Source organism: Ovis canadensis, chromosome 16, assembly GCF_042477335.2.
Source record: "Ovis canadensis isolate MfBH-ARS-UI-01 breed Bighorn chromosome 16, ARS-UI_OviCan_v2, whole genome shotgun sequence".
NCBI classification, from domain to species: Eukaryota; Metazoa; Chordata; class Mammalia; order Artiodactyla; family Bovidae; genus Ovis; species Ovis canadensis.
This window is the reverse complement of record NC_091260.1, coordinates 35,724,632-35,739,462: the sequence shown is the minus strand read 5'-3', so window position 1 is coordinate 35,739,462 and position 14,831 is coordinate 35,724,632. Positions and strand designations below refer to the sequence as shown.

Below are 14,831 nucleotides of genomic sequence, written 5' to 3'. Positions count from 1 at the left end.
TAACCCTTCTGAAACAGGAAATACTCTGGAGATACTTGGGCATTTTAGGGGAAAGAAAATGGTGGGGAAGTCTGGACTTCCCACTTTGGTAGACAAATGGAAGTTTAGGGTTGTTCAGTGTAAGGCCACTGGTGTAATATTAGCAGCACCTAACACCAACAAGGCTGATCTCATACATTATTTAAGTTTTGGCTGCTTTGCCTCATTCCTCAAGAACAGAGAAGCCACGTTATCCACCTTTTTTCTCCTGCAATGAGCAAGGTGACTGGCATGTAGGAGATGTTCAGCAGATGTACAATAAACAAATAGATGAATGAATGAATGATGAAGGGGAATTGAGATGGCAGGCACTGGTGGGGAGGGGTGGAGAAGGAGAAAGCCAGGCAGAATTCACCATATGGGAAGGCATGTGTTCAGACCAAATAGTTGTGTGCTTTCCAATACTTTCAACTCTATAAAGGCAGATGCTTCACATGTAAAATCATATGCCAACTTTGATCTTCCAAGATAGGTCTTTCTACCTTGTCAATAAAGGAAGTGCTTGCCAACCTGCTCTACCACTACAGAAACACAGTGGACAGTCACGCACCAAAGAATGGACGGTTTCACTGAATAAGTATGTTAAATAAAGGAGCTACCTGCATTATAGACAGTCCACTCAGGAAGAGGACAGCAATCATAGCCTAACATATGTGATCTGCTGCAATGTCCAAATTGAGGTTAAAACCTAAGAAGCTGTTGTGTAAGATCAAAGTTGTTAAAATTCCAGAAAAGCAACTAAATTCTGAATTTGCCATTGACTCCATCCAGCAGCTAAAAAGATCATAATTACTATTTTGATAGCTGGTGGGAGCACTGAATTTTTATTTAAGAGATATGAGTTTGAGTCCTGACTCTGCCATCATTTGATTGTATGAAACTGGCCAAGTCATTTACCACTCAGAAATTCAGTATCCTCATCTGTAAAAGGGAGATAATAATAGTCAGATTACAGTGTTACTATAAACATTAAATAATGTGTGAAATAACCTCACGATGTACTGAACATAACATGAAAATAAGTCATTTTGTAATATATTTTTGTTACTAGAATTATAATGAGATAAACCATTATACTTATGTATAACTTATTTACTTAATTTTTGTTACTGAAGAATGTAGCCAAGGAGAAACATTGAACTTTACACAGGTATGTGTATTCTAGTCAACATATTATATATGACAGTTCTTGAGGTGTTTTCTTTAAATGTCACTAATCAAAGTTATGGCAAATGAAGAGGTCCCTGGGGGAAACATGAAAACTACTAGAGTGAAGAGTAGTTTTATAATTTATTATCTTTCACATTTTGTTTTCCAAATCCACCTCAAATTGTTTGCTTCTTATGGTCATTCAGACTTTGTAAAATATGGCCAGAAGGAAAGACCCTTCCAGGCATGAAAAGGTCAGAAACTATAAATATAAAGATGGATAGAGTTGATGACATAAAAATTCTAAATGTTAACAGAACAAGAAACCAAGCAACAAAATTAAGATTTTGTTGAATTAAGTTGAAAGATTAAATACTGGGGTAAAATGCAGCATATGGAAAAGAGAAAGTAGTAAATTCCTGCATTTATAACAATTTTAATGAAAGAATTTTAACAATACGATGGAGGAGAAGAAACACAAACGAGCAATAAGCAAGAATGCCTAATTTGCCTAGTAATTAAAGGAGTGCAAACTAAAGCAAGATGCTATTTTTCGCTTATCAGATGGGCAAAGGTTTAAAAGAATGCTAGTGCTCATTGCTGGTTAGGGTGTAGGAAGTGGGCACACTCATTAACTGTTGGTGGGAATTAATTTTGGTACAGCCTTTCTGGAAGGCAATTTGGCAAGGCTTATAAAAATCTAAAATACACAAACTCTTTGACCCAACTCTTTCACATCAAGAAATCATGATATAAACACACGGGATGTCCTGGAGTTATTACAGAAAATTGGAAGCAACTTAAATATCCAGGGGATTATTTTTAATAAATAATGGAATATATGTACGGCAGGATATCAAAAACAGTGATGTTGACCTAGTCATCGATGTGAAAAGATGTCCATAACTAACAGATGAACCATGTTACAAAACAGTAAAAACTATCAATCAGGTTACTGCCAATGGGTGGGATTATGGGTGATATTTATTTTCTATCATTTTCTCAACTGCTCTATTCATGTTTTTATATATCAAGCATGTAACAACTACTTTTTCATTAAAAGAGATAAAATCTACTTCTGAAATATCTTTTTAAAGTAATATAGCTATTCTCACAATACTTGTTTTGGGGCTTCCCTGGTAGTTCAGCTGGTAAAGAATCCACCTGCACTTCAGGAGATCTATTCTCACAATACTCATTTCACATCACAATATTTTAAGTATAACTTTCTTTTTCTTAGTAGGTTTCAAATGAGATATATTTGAGACAATACAATACGCTCTCAGTGAAGTGAAGTGAAGTGAAAGTCACTTAGTCGTGTCTAACTCTTTGCAACCCCGCGGACTATACAGTTCATGGAATTCTCCAGGTCAAAATACTGGAGTGGGTAGCCTTTCTCTTCTCCAGGGGATCCTCCCAACCCAGGGATCAAACCCAGGTCTCCCACATTGCAGGCAGATTCTTTACCAGCTGAGCCACAAGGGAAGCCCCAGAATACTGGAGTGGGTAGCCTATCCCTTCTCCTGTGGATCTTCCCAACCCAGGAATCAAACCGGGGGCTCCTGCACTGCACGCAGATTCTACACCAACTGAGCTATATCAGGGAAGCCCAATGTGCTCTCAGATAGAACTTAATTTGTTTTCATCCTCACAATCTGATACACTGTCATAAAAGCTAAAGTAACGGATCATCCTCTTTCCCCAACCCTTCTCTAGGGATTTTTGCCTGCTTTCCTACTTTTCTACTGCTAAGACAAATCACAGCTCCAAATCAAAGAACACAACTGTATGGAATATGCTTTTCACACAATGCTGCTGGTCTCTTCTCTGCCTTCTGCCTGCCTATCTCCAAGGTGACCACAGGCTCAGGTTTGGAGTTTCTCAAAAACAGCAGTATAGTTCCACTTGAAAAAGCAGTCAGGTCAGTGGAAAATGTACTCAGGATGAAAGAGATCAGCTCATATAGCAAACAGAGCATATCATTTAAGCATTTGGGTTCTAGAATAAGACTACACAGATTTAAATTCTGACTTACTGGCTTTATAATTTTGGCAAATTACTCTAAGGCTTCGTTTCCCCATCTATAAAATTAGCACATGAATCTCTTCTTCATAGGATTATTATGAAACTCAAAAGAGAAATCACAGCCAAAACACTTGGTGCCTCACATGTAGTTAACACTCAGGAACGGTAGTCATTAAAATTATCATTTGTCTTAAATATCTGTTGTTGTGCAATTATTCTAGTTTCTGCAGGCCAGGAGTATGGGGGAGGCTTACCTAAGTCCTCTGGCTCTGGGTCTCACACAAGACTGCAGTCAAGGTGTCAGTTGGAACTATAGTCATCTCACAGGTAAATGGGGGAAAGTGAAAGTGAAGTCATTCAGTCGTGTCCAACTCTTTGCGACCCCATGGACTGTAGCCTACCAGGCTCCTCTGTCCATGGGATTCTCCAAGCAATAATACTGGAGTGGATTGCCATTTCCTTCTCCAGGGGATCTTCCTGACCCAGGGATCGAACCTGGGTCTCCCTCATTGTAGACAGATGCTTAACCGTCTGAGCCACCAGGGAAGTCCAAATGGGGGAAGGATCCACTTTTACTGAATTGGCAGGATTCAGTTCCTCATGGGCTACTGGGTTTAAGGCTTTAGTTTCTCGGTGAGGTGGGTCCTCAGTTGTCAGAATATGGCAGCTTGCTTCATCAGAATGAGCAGGTCAGAGAGAAGATGGGGTGACAGAATGAGGGACTGTCACAGTTTTTGATTACTCAGTCTTGGATGTGACTGCCTTTCCCTTTTGCCACATTCGGTCCCTTAGAAATAAGTCACTGGGTTCAGCCTACACATAAGGGGAAGTGATTGCACAGGGGAATAAATAACAAGGAGACAGAGATCAGTTAGGGCCATTTCAGAAAATGCCTACCACATCAGTGTACAAGCTTTTCCAGGAAAATACTAACTTCTGAGATCTATATTGTGTGACTTCTGTAAACTTCTGTAAACCCAGATGAATTGCAAAGTGTCCAACCTGAGTAAATGGATCAAACATAGAACAATTATCTATGTTTATATGATGATGTGGTAGTTCAAGAGAGTTCCCACAGTGAAGGAAAGGTGGGTGCTATAGAGGTCCTCTTCAGTATTTTTGTTACAAAAACAATGGGAATTTTGTTTGTTTGCTTGTTTGTTTTCCAAATACAACCCAACTCTCCACCCTGTAAGATACTCTGTAACCAATTTTTAAAGATATTAGATACTACCTCCGCAATTGGGATCATTTTCTTCTTAGTGCAAAAACTGGTGACCCCACATTCAGGATCCACTTAAATCACATTCTGCCTCTTACTGTCTTCTGGTTTCTAATGGTTCTGGGGCTTTTTTTTAATCTTCATAATATGCCCCAGGTTGGGCGTACTCCCATTTTCTTCAGTCCTCAAAGCACCAGAATGATTTTATTTGATTCAAAGAGCAATTTAGTTCTCTGTGAATCTTTTGATTCTCTTTCCAGATTATGTTTGGAAAGATTATATTTGATTCTCTTTCCAGAAAAAAATCCACAACGTTTTTTTTTAAAGCAATTCTCTCCCTAAAAAGAATTCCATCTTCTGAATAAAGCAGCCAGTTTGTTAAATCGTGTAATGTCTCACTACACAAATTATATTTCATTATTAAATTAATATTCAAAGGTTATCAACTGACTTTACCACAGAAACTCTGAAGGCCAGAAGGGCGTGTCATAATACATTTAATGTGATTTTTTAAAAAAACGGTTAAAACAAACTACAAACAAAAATACTCTACCTGGCATGGCTTTCATTCAGATTAGATAGATCAAAAGTTTTACAAACGAGCAAAAGCTAAAAAAGTTCAACACCACCAAGCCAGCTTTACAAGAAATGTTAAAGGAATTTCTCTACATGAAAAAGAAAAAGCCACAACTAGAATCATGAAAATTACAGAAAGAAGCAGCTCATTGGTAAAGGCAAAGATACATGAAAGGTAATAAAGTAAACATGTATGGCTATACACAGAGTTAGTAGGAAGATTAAAACAATAGTAGTAAAATCACCTATATCTTCAATAAGTAGTTAAGGGATACACAAAACAAAGATGAAAATATGATGTAAAGACTAGTAATCTTGGGAGGAGAGGAGTAAAAATGCAGCGTTGTTAAAATGTGTTCAAAATTTAAAAATGAGCAACTTAAAATAGTCTTTCTCCCTCTTTCTCTCTTTCTATATATATCCATATATATATAGGGATTACTATTTTTTAAATGTCATGGTAACCAAAAGCCAAAAATCTTTAAGAGATACACCAAAAAAAAGTGAAAGAAATTCAAGCATAACACTAAAGACAGCTAAAAAAGAGGAAGAAACAAAAAAGAATTATAAATAAACCTAAAAACAATTTACAAAATGTCAGTAAGTTTATACCTATTAATAATTTCTTAAATAAACTAAATTCTCCAATCAAAAGAAACAGAATGACTGAATGGAAATAAAAGTAAGACTCATATCAGTTCAGCTCAGTTCAGTCACTCAGTCATGTCCCAACTCTTTTGTGACCCCATGGACTGCAGCACGGCAGGGCTCCCTGTCCATTGCCAACTCCCAGAGTTCAGAGTTCACTCAAACTCATGTCCAATGAGTTGGTGATGCCATCCAGCCATCTCATTCTTTGTCGTCCCCTTCTCCTCCTGCCTTCAATCTTTCCCAGCATCAGTGTCTTTTCAAATGAGTCAGTTCGTCACATCAGGTGGTCAAGGTATTGGAGTTTCAGCTTCAGCATCAGTCCTTCCAATGAATATTCAGGACTGATTTCCTTTAGGACCCATATGTGAAAGTGAAAGTCACTCAGTTGTGTCCGACTCTTTGTGACCCCATGGACTAGACAGACAGTCTACGGAATTCTCCAGGCCCGAATACTGGAGTGGGTAACGTTTCCCTTCTCCACGGGATCTTCTGAACCCAGGGATCAAACCCAGGTCTCCTGCATTGTGGGCAGATTCTTTACCAGTGCAGTCTACAAGAGACTCTCTTCAGATCTAGACACATATGCAGACTAAAAGTGAGGGGATGGAAGAAATTATTCCACGTGAATAGAATCCAAAAGAAAGGAAGGGTAGCAATACTTAGAGCACACAAAACAGACTTTAAGACAAAGACTATAACAACAGGCAAAGAACATTACATGCCAATAAAGGGATAAATTCAAGAAGAAGGTGTAACACTTGTATTGCTGTGTGTGTGTGTGTGTGTGTATACACACACACCAAACATAGGAACACAAATACATAAAGCAAATATTAACAGACATAAAGGGAGAAATTAACACAATAACAGTAGGGGACATCAACACCTCACTTACATCAATAGACAGACCATCCAGACAGAAAATCAATTAGGTTTCAATGACACATTAGACCAAATATACTTAATACATATGCATAGCACATTACATCCAAAGGCAGCAGAATACACATTCTTTTGAAGTGTACATGGAATATTCTCCAGATAGATCATATTGTAGGCCAGAAAACAAATCTCAGCAAATTTAAGAAAACTGAAATAAAATCAAGCTTCTTTTTCTTGCCACAATGCTATGAAGTTAGAAATCAAAAGGGAAAAAAGTGCAAAAACACATGGAGGTTAAACAACTTTCTATTAAAATCTAATGGATCACTGAAGAATTTTTGTTTCGATCTGGAGACATGAAAATGAAAACACAACTCAAAATCTAGAAGATAAAGTTAAAACAGTTCTAAGAGGAAAGTTCATTACAATAGAAGCCTACTTCAGGACATAAGGAAAATCTCAAACAAACAACTTAAATTTACACCTAAAAAAAGAAAAGAAAGAATGAAGAATTACCAAAGTTAATAGAAGAAAAGAAATCATAAAGATTAAAGCATAAATAAATAGAGACTTAAAATTATCAAAAGGATCAATGAAACTAAAACCTGGTTCTGTAAAAAGATTTTAAAAAACATTGATAAACCTTTAGCCAATCTCATCAAGAAAAATAGAAGGCCCAAATCAACAAATTCAGAAATAAAATGGGGAAGTTACAACTAACACCAAGGAATATAAAAGATCATATGAGATTACTATGAATAACATATCACAATAAAATGGGCAACCTAGAAGAAATGGACACATTCTTAGAAACATACCATCTCCTAAGACTGAATCAGAAAGAAATAAAAAATATGAACAGAGCAATTACCAGTAATGAAGCTGAATCAGTAATTTAAAAACCCTCAACAAATAAAAGTCCAGGGCCAGCTGGTTTCACAAGTGAATTCTATCAAACATTTAGAGAAGAGTTAACACCTATCCTTCTCAAACTATTTCCAAAAATCACAGAGGTAAGAATGCTTCCAAACTCTTTCTGTAAGACCAGCAGCATCCTGACATAAAAAACAAAGATACTAGGAAAAATAAAATTACAGACCAATAATACTACTGATGAACAAAGATATAAAAATTCTCAACAAAATATTAGCAAACCAAATTCAACAATACATTAAAAGAATCATATACCATAATCAAGTGGGATTTATTCCAGTGATGCAAGAATGGTTCAGTTCAGTTCAGTTCAGTCATTCAGTCGTGTCTGACTCTTTGCGACCCCATGAATCGCAGCACGCCAGGCCTCCCTGTCCATCGCCAACTCCCGGAGTTCACTCAGACTCACGTCCATCGAGTCAGTCATACCATCCAGCCATCTCATTCTGGGTCATCCCCTTCTCCTCCTGCCCTCAATCCCTCCCAGCATCAGAGTCTTTTCCGATGAGTCAACTCTTCACATGAGGTGGCCAAAGTATTGGAGTTTCAGCTTGAGCATCATTCCTTTCAAAGAAATCCCAGGGCTGATCTCCTTCAGAATGGACTGGTTGGATCTCCTTGCAGTCCAAGGGACTCTCAAGAGTCTTCTCCAACACCACAGTTCAAAAGCACCAATTCTTCGGTGCTCAGCTTTCTTCACAGTCCAACTCTCACATCCATACATGACTACTGGAAAAATAGTCACAAATCAATCAATGTCATACATCACATTAACAAACTGAGGAATAAAAATCTTATGATTATCCCAATAGAAGCAGAAAAACTTTTGACAAAATTCGACATCCATTTATGATAAACACTCTCCAGAAAGTGGGTATAGAGGGAACATATCTCAACATAATAAAGGCCATATATGATAATCCTACAGATTATCGTAGTACAGATTAATAACATCACACTCAACGGTGAAAAGCTGAAAGCATTTCCTCTAACATTAGGAATGAGACAAAGATACCCCCTCTCACTACTTTTATTCAGCACAGTATTGGAAGTTCCAGTCGTAACAATTACACAAGAAAAAGAAACAAAAGGAATCCAAGTTGGAAAGGAAAAAGTAAAACTGTCACTGCCTGCATGTGACATGATACTATATACAATATCCTCAAGACAGCACCAGAACGCATGTAAGAATTAAAGATTTTAAAATTAAAAAAAATAATAATAAAATAAAATAAAATGCTTTAAACACGAAAAAAAAAATTAAAAAAAGAGCAACAGAAAACTACTAGAGTTCATCAATGAATTAGGTAAAGTCACAGAATACAAAATTAATATACAGAAATATATTGGCATTTCTATACACTAATGATGAGCTATCAGAAAGAGAAGTTAAGAAAGTAATCCCATTTACCATGGCATGAAAAAGAATAAAATATCTAGGAATAAATCTAAGGAAGTAATTTTAAAAACTGGACCCAGAAAACTATAAGACATTGATGGAAGAAACTGAAGATGACACAGACACTTGGGAAATTTTACCATGTTCATGGATTAGAAGAATTAATATTGTTTAAATGACCATACTGGAGAGGGCAATGGCAACACGCTCCAGTACTCTCGCCTGGAAAATCCCATGGATGGAGGAGCCTGGTAGGTTGCAATCCATGGGGTCGCTAAGAGTCGGACACGACTGAGCAAATTCACTTTCACTTTTCACTTTTCATGCATTGGAGAAGGAAATGGCAACCCACTCCACTGTTCTTGCCTGGGGAATCCCCAGGACGGGGGAGCCTGGTGGGCTGCTGTCTATGAGGTAACACAGAGTTGGACACAACTGAAGCAACTTAGCAGCAGCAGCAGACCATACTACCCAACAAAATCTACAGATTCAATGCAATCTTATCCTTTTCATTATAGGGGACTGTAATGCAAAAGTAGGAAGTCAAGAAACACCTGGGGTAACAGGCAAATTTGGCCTTGGAATACGGAATGAAGCAGGGCAAAGCCTAATAGAGTTTTGCCAAGAGAACGCACTGGTCATAGCAAACACCTTCTTCCAACCACACAAGAGAAGACTCTATACATGGACATCACCAGCTGGTCAACACCGAAATCAGATTGATTATATCCTTTGCAGCCAAAGATGGAGAAGCTCTATGCAGTCAGCAAAAACAAGACCAGGAGCTGACCGTGGCTCAGATCATGAACTCCTTATTGCCAAATTCAGACTTAAATTGAAGAAAGTGGGGAAAACCACTAGACCATTCAGGTATGACCTAAATCAAATCCATTATGATTATACAGTGGAAGTGAGAAATAGATTTAAGGGACTAGATCTGATAGATTGAGTGCCTGATGAACTATGGACGGAGGTTCATGATGTTGTACAGGAGACAGGGATCAAGATCATCCCTATGGAAAAGAAATGCAAAAAAGCAAAAGGGCTGTCTGTGCAGGTCTTACAAATAGCTGTGAAAAGAAGAGAAGCGAAAAGCAAAGGAGAAAAGAAAAGATATTCCCATTTGAATGCAGAGTTTCAAAGAATAGCAAGGAGAGATAAGAAAGCCTTCCTCAGCGATCAATGCAAGGAAATAGAGGAAAACAACAGAATGGGGAAGACTAGATTTCTTCAAGAAAATTAGAAATACCAAACAGCTTATACAAATGGATATAAAAAATTTTTAAATGGGCATAAAATCAGGCACATGAAAAGATGATTCATGATGTTGAGCATCAGAGAAATAAAAATTAATACTACAATGAGATATCACCTCACATCTGTCAGAATGACCATCATAAAAATGATCACAAATAATAAATATTAATGAGAATGTAGAGACTGAGAATGTGCAGAAAACAGAAGCCTTATACAGTGCTGATGGGAATGTAAATTGGTATCCAGTATGAAAAACAGTATGGAGGTTTCTCAAAAAAACTAAAAATAGAACTACCATATGATCCAGCAATTCCACTCCTGGGTGTATATTTGAAGAAAACAAAAATGCTAATTTGAAAAGATATATGCACCCCAATGTTCAAAGCAGTATTATTTACAATAGCCAAGATATTGAATCAACCTAAATGCCCATCAACAGGTGAGTAGATAAAGAAGAGGTGGCATATATATGTGTGTGTAAGTAAATAAGTATTAGTTGCGCAATTGTGTCTGACTCTTTGCGACCCCATGGACTGTAGCCCACCAGGCTCCTCTGTCCATGGAACTCTCCAGGCAAGAATACTGGAGTGGGTAACCATTCCTTCTCCAGGGGATCTTCCCAATCCAGGGATCAAACCCGGGTCTCCTGCATTGCAGGCAGATTCTTTACAGTATGAGCCAACAAGGAATGTATATATATTAATATACATATACAAACACACACACACAATGGCATACTGTTGGCCATAAAACAATGAAATTTTACTATTTGCAACAACATGGGTGGGCCTGGAGTGTACTATGCTTAGTGAAATAAGTCAGACAGAGAAAGACAAATACAGTATGTTATCAGTTATATGCGGAACCTACAAATAAAACAAATTAATATAATGAAATAGAAACAGACTCACCGATATAGAGAACTAGCAGTTATCAAACACCAAGGCAGAAGGAAAGAGAGGCAAAACAGGGGTAGATACAAATTACTACTACTATTACAAGTTAATAGATAGAAACTACTCTGTATAAAGTAAATGAGCTACTAGGATATACTTTATAGTGCAGGCAACATAGTCAATATTTTAGAATCAGTACAACTTTAGAATTTTATGGCTTTCAAGAATAGGCAAAACAAGCCCATGGAGATGAAAATAAGAATAAATGTTACCATAGGCTGGGGAGGTTGGGTAGGAACTTTCTGGGGTGCTAAAAATGTTTTATATCTTAATCCAGTGATGACCAGGCTTCCCTTGTAGCTCAGTTGGTAAAGAATCTGCCTGCAATGCAGGAGACCCAGGTTCGATTTCTGGGTTGGGAAGATCCCCTGGAGAAGGAAATGGCAACCCACTCCAGTATTCTTGCCTGGAGAATCCCATGGACAGAGGAGCCTGGTGGGCTACAGTCCATGGGATCGCAAGAGTTGGACACAACTTAGCGACTAAACCACCACCACCACCACCAGTGATGGCCACATGGGTAAAAAGTATGAAAAAGTCTTTAAGAAGTAGATTGTAAGTGCCTGCCATTTATAATATAGAAATTATATTTCAATATGGGCTGAAAATGGAAAAAATACTGAAAATGTTTTTCAAAATTGAAAATAATTTTTCTAGTTAGAATTTCCCACTCTACTTCCATGGCAGCAGTTTAGTTGCTAAGTCATATCTGACTCTTTGAGACCCCACGGACTGTAACCCACCAGGCTCCTCTGTTCATGGGATTTCCCAGGCAAGAATATGGAGTGGGTTGCCATTTCCTTCTCCAAGGAATCTTCCTGAATCAGGGATCGAACCTAGACTTCTTACATTGCAGGTGGTCTCCTGCATTGTAGGTGGATTCTTTACCAATTGAGCCTCCAAGGAAGCCCTACTTTCCTAGAACCCTCCAAAAAACTTTAACATTCTACCATGTCCTGTTTAGATAAGTATATCCTCCCGCCTATCCCTCAAAAGTCACTTATTCATCTGTTATTTGTGGAGCATTCACTATATCCTCCAAAGAGCAGAATTGTATTTGTGGAGCCACAGACGGGAAAACAACCAGTTTATCCCTAGAGTGCACCTGCCTCATGACAGACTAGAGGCCTGGGCTTCTGAGTGAAACACAGAAGGAGAGTCAACTCTCAGTCATATATACAGGTGTCTGGTTGAACTAGAAATTCAGGGGAGGGTATCTCACCTACAGACAGGTGAGTGAGTGTGGAGATGGGAGCACCTTGCCCCCATTTAATCTCCTGTCCTTTTTGTAATGAGCCTGTCTGACAGAAGATGTGGTGGAGCATTGGAAGAGAGGGGTTCATCTTGACAAATGAAAGGTTGCCAAACCACCTTCAAAGGTGTTGAGACAATCCAATAGGAATCATTTCTTCCCTTCAGAGTACAAAAGAACTGATGGCATCTAGGGTGGGTTGTCTAGTTGAAGGTGGGTTGTCAAGTTGAGGGTGGGGTCAGAGCCCGTGTTGTAGATACAGGGAGGAAGGTTAGAATGACAGATTTTCCAAGCACAGAACATGGGATGGGGAGGGGGCTTAGTAAGTTCCCAGAGTCTGCACCAGCTGAGGGTTTCTGATACCATTGTCTTCAAGGAAATTCTAAATACCTTCCAAGTTTCTTATTCTATGAAACAGAATTAGATCCATGCTTTGTTGCCAAAGGCACAATCAGCCTATCATTGGTGTTCACCAAGGACTACTACTACCACTAAGTCACTTCAGTCATGTCTGACTCTATGCGACCCCATAGACGGTAGCCCACCAGGCTCCCCCGTCCCTGGGATTCTCCAGGCAAGAACACTGGAGTGGGTTGCCATTTCCTTCTCAAATGCATGAAAGTGAAAAGTGAAAGTGAAGTCGCTCAGTCGTGTCTGACTCTTAGCGACCCCATGGACTGCAGCCCACCAGGCTCCTCCGTCCATGGGATTTCCCAGGCAAGAGTACTAGAGTGGGGTGTCATTGCCTTCTCCTCACCAAGGAAAGTAGATACAATGTCCAAAGGAGCCAACAACCAAGTTTCTTTCTTCAGGAATTTTAGGCTTCAATGCAGAGAAGCAGTGTTATGTATAATATTTGGGTGAATCCCACTGTATTGTTCCCTGTTCATTGTCTCATTACCCTCAGCTTCTAAAGATGATAATATCTTCTTTTACCTCAAACATTTATAACCTTTCACCAAGAAATACCAAATTTTAAAAATTTTGGTCATTTTTACAACTATATATTTTTCTATTTAAGACTTTTAGGAGAAAACACATGCACGTTTCCATCAGCTTACAGCACAAACCCTTAAAAGAATGTATGCAGAATACCCTAGAGTTTGTTAAAAAGGAAGAGAGAGAAATTATATTAAATATATATCAATTTTAAATAAACATTAATTCCTTTAAAATAGTAACTAGGAAGACACTTATTCCAACAAAACCTCCTCTTTGAACCTATCTCTAGAGTGGCCTGTAACACAGTGATTAAAAGACACTTACTCCTTGGAAGAAAGGTTATGACCAATCTAGATAGCATATTGAAAAGCAGAGACATTACTTTATGCCTACAAAGGTCCGTCTGGTCAAGGCTATGGTTTTTCCAGTGGTCATGTATGGATGTGAGAGTTGGACTGTGAAGAAAGCTGAGCGCTGAAGAATTGATGCTTTGGAACTGTGGTACTAGAGAAGACTCTTGAGAGTCCCTTGGACTGCAAGGAGATCCAACCAGTCCATTCTAAAAGAGATCAGCCCTGGGTGTTCTTTGGAAGGAATGATGCTAAAGCTGAAACTCTAGTACTTTGGCCACCTCATGTGAAGAGTTGACTCATTGGAAAACATTCTGATGCTGGGAGGGATTGCGGGCAGGAGGAAAAGAGGACAACAGAGGATAAGATGGCTGGATGGCATCACCGACTCGATGGACGTGAGTTTGATTGAACTCTGGGAGTTGGTGATGGACAGGGAGGCCTGGTGTGCTGCGATTCATGGGGTCGCAAAGAGTTGGACACGACTGAGTGACTGAACTGAACTGAACACAGTGATAGATAAAATAAAATTCATTATTTTATAATTACAACTTTTTTCAGTTAAGAAAGATGTTGGCCCAACTTACAATCAAAACCAAAACCACCCTTAAAAAGCATGATTGAAAAATACCTGCAATTCAAAAGTGTAATTTTTTTTTAAGTGTGGTAAGCAATGGTGGCATTACAGAAATGTGTGACAAGCCTCCCATGCAATGCTTTAATGGAGACAACAGTCACTTTTTTATAATAAGACTTATTTGTGAAATATCTTTTTAAGAGAGGGAATTCCATGGTGGTCTAGGGTTCAGTCTCTGGTCAGGGAACTAAGATCCCAGAAGTGGCGCTGTGCAGCCAAAAAAAAGAAAAAGAAACAGAAACCCCCATAATTTTCAATCTCATTATAATGTCATCATAATTCTTTCAGTTGAGTATACTCCCACATTTGTACCATATATCATCACTTTTTGAATAAATCCTTTTTATTTTTTAAGATAATTTGTAAATTTTTCCTATTAATAAGTTAACATAAATTAATTGAAGAAATCAGAAAACTCAGACAAGTATAAAGAAGAAAGTACAACAACTTATGGTCCCACCAATAAGATTAATTATTTTAAAACAAGTTTTATATATTACCTTAAAAAGGTTAGAATGAAGTTGAGATGGCCCGGATGGTTGAGAAATAACATTCAGGAAA

General features: G+C 38.2%; 1 long non-coding RNA gene across 2 annotated transcripts in view; it reads right to left on the bottom strand.

The window, feature by feature from the left end:
- The window catches only part of LOC138421988 (uncharacterized), a 293,130-nt gene that overhangs the window by 97,658 nt on the left and 180,641 nt on the right, over positions 1-14,831 (bottom strand). The window contains exon 6 of one of the 2 annotated variants that reach the window (XR_011249703.1): positions 4,916-8,206. The exons of the other annotated variant lie outside the window; for it this stretch is intronic. This is a non-coding gene — a long non-coding RNA (uncharacterized lncRNA). Of the gene's footprint in view, positions 1-4,915; positions 8,207-14,831 lie in introns of those variants that run through there. 2 annotated transcript variants of the gene reach the window in all.